Source organism: Pyrgilauda ruficollis, unplaced genomic scaffold (assembly GCF_017590135.1).
Source record: "Pyrgilauda ruficollis isolate IOZ18807 unplaced genomic scaffold, ASM1759013v1 scaffold40, whole genome shotgun sequence".
Taxonomy (NCBI): Eukaryota; Metazoa; Chordata; class Aves; order Passeriformes; family Passeridae; genus Pyrgilauda; species Pyrgilauda ruficollis.
In genome coordinates, this window is record NW_024525490.1 from 5,119,599 (window position 1) to 5,122,286 (window position 2,688).

A 2,688-nucleotide genomic window follows, 5' to 3' on the forward strand; every position below is an offset into this window, starting at 1 on the left:
CCGCCGGCAGCGCCGCCCCCGCCGGCCCCGCGCCCTGGCACGGCCCTGCCTGGCCCGCGGCCAGCCCGAGTGCCGCCCCCGCCGGCCCCGGCTCGCACGGGCTTTCCCCGCGCTGGAGCAGCATCCCGACCCCGGGCTGCACCGGGGAGCAGCAAGCTGTTGGATACCAGACGGACAGGCCAGTGGTTTGAAGTACTTTGGTGATATACTCCTGCCCATCATTCAGCATTTCTTCTCCGGGTGAAGGGACAGAATGACTTCTGAGCCCTGGCCTCAGAGATTGCTGTGTCCAGGAGACAGACTAGTGGGAACACTTCGTGTTTAGACAATGAGCATATGACTTTCATGTGTAAGGAGGTTTTACTAAAAGCAGTAGCTGGTGTTCCTCACCACCTTCATAAAAACTTCGAGAATCCCCACACTTGAAAGAGGTGTGCAAGCCTGCCTTGCTCAGGTGAAGCAGTATTTAAGACCTCTGGGGCCATTCCCTAATTAATTATTTACAGATTGTACCTAGGTAATTGATGTTCCCCTTGTCTGTTCCTGCACATCCATGAAAGCTCTTGGAGAAACATCAGAGCTGTGTCACACAGGCCTTTCCCTTCTGTGAAAGAATGCACGTGGAGAAAAACATTAAGTAAATAACACAGCAGTGTTAGTTTTCATCAGACTGTGGACCAGGCTAACATGGGTCTGAGGCTGATAGGTGCAAAGGGGAGTGCAGCTTCCCTGGTTCTCCAGTGAATTAAAGCACACCTACATTAGAAACCAGTGTGGCTTATTGATGCCAGCAGTCTCAAGCAGAGGCTCCTTGCTCTCACACTCAAGGCCCTCACCCCCTCTGCCACTGCCATTTTCAGGGTCTGGGGGCAGCTTATTATTTTGATGCTTTTCCAAAACATTGTGGGTTATTTGTACTGTGAGCACACCAGTATCCATGACCAATTCATCTATTTTGTGGAAGAGACCTCATCCACTCTCTTCCCCTAGATGTTTCCTGCCTGCCTTATACCCATGCCTGTGTAAAACCTTGTGTTTGCAAAGTTCATTCAGCCAGGAGACTAGTCTGGCTTCAAATGTAGCCTGAATAAGCTTTAACAGGAAGCCTCTTTTGAGCATCACCAAAGAGCAGCAGATTTTTGTGAATGAACAAGGCAGGAAGTGTCTGTGTTGCCCACTCACATACAAAGTTTAGCCAAACACCTCCACATTTGACAGAATGGGTTTTCACCTTTCAGTTAAGTGCAAATAAGACAGAAATGTTAAAAATCAACCCTGCTGTTGTCTGCCTTTCCCAACACAGCAAAGGATTAAAAGATGCTTTTCTTTCTAAATTGTATCCCAGAAAGGCACTATTTGGGGACATCTGAAAGGAACATCTCTGATAGTTTCCCATTCTTCCTCTGACCACATGTTTGGGAAACTGAGCAGCTCAGCCATAAATAAATGTATATCTCACTTTATGATGATGCAGTTTGATTGCTGTCAGTGAATTCATTCATATATGTGTGTATATATATCTGTCAGAAAACACACACAAATATGTTTTATTTTCTGTATAGTTTTTTTTGTACTTTAAAAAAAGAGCGTCTAGAAGAGAAATGTTTAAGAAGTTCTGCAAATGAACTGCCATGGAGTAGACAATACCTACTTTAGCTAAAAAAAGTTCACGAAAAATCTTAATAACTATATCATGGGCAGAGTACATAATAGCAAATGTCCACCCTAAGAGGGTTTAAATCTGACAGAATCAATATTTTTTTGAAGTGTAGCACCTCTAGGCTGTTGTTTATACAATGATGATATTTCTGTTTATAGCATGAAAAATTTCCCACCATTCATGGCCAATGTATTGTGGCTCCTTAAGCACGAATCATTTACAAACTTTGATGATGCTCTAACCAATCTATCTCCCATGAATGACTTTAAAAACATTATAACACTATATTTATTAACTTTGCTTTTAACTGAATCTATAGATAAGTCTGGAAAATTGCAGTAATAAAGCAGTGGTCTTGTGACAAATCTACCATTGATCTCCCAGGCTTCACAAAAAAAAATTCTTTTGTTTAATATACACCAAAAATGGGATAGAAGTATAAGTCTTGTTAGCCCTTATCCTGGTCATGGTAGAAGAGATGATGCACAAAGTGGATGTGAACACAGCCCCCAGTAGATCATCGTGTTGCTACCAAGTTTATTCACCCATTAATATTTTCCTACTATCAAATCATTAAAATGGTGATTTTTTTTAGCTCTTTGCATGTCAGTAGCATTTGATGTTATTTCCTAAATAATGAGTCTGAAGAGGGGAAAAAAATGTTCTTATGTAAAGCATAAAACAGTATGGTGCCCAGTGAGGACATGCAGAAATGAAACGAAATGAAAAGGCAGTCTAAAATCTAAGCACCAATTGCATCCAAATTAGTCATTTTGAGGTCTCCTCTACATTCCTATCTAGCTTCAGGCAATCAAAAATTGTGTCATCCTCCTCCCACACTGTGAAAGTTCTCGATGCCTTTCTTTGTCTCAGGATTCTGTGGTTTCAAATTAAGTTTCTGCTTATTTTACAATCAAGTTGCATTAGCCAAGGCTATGTAGACAGAAAATTGTTTCCTTGTGGAAACTCTCAGGAGGAGCACTGATATTACCTAAACATATTGAAGATTGAAATTTTATTGACTGGGA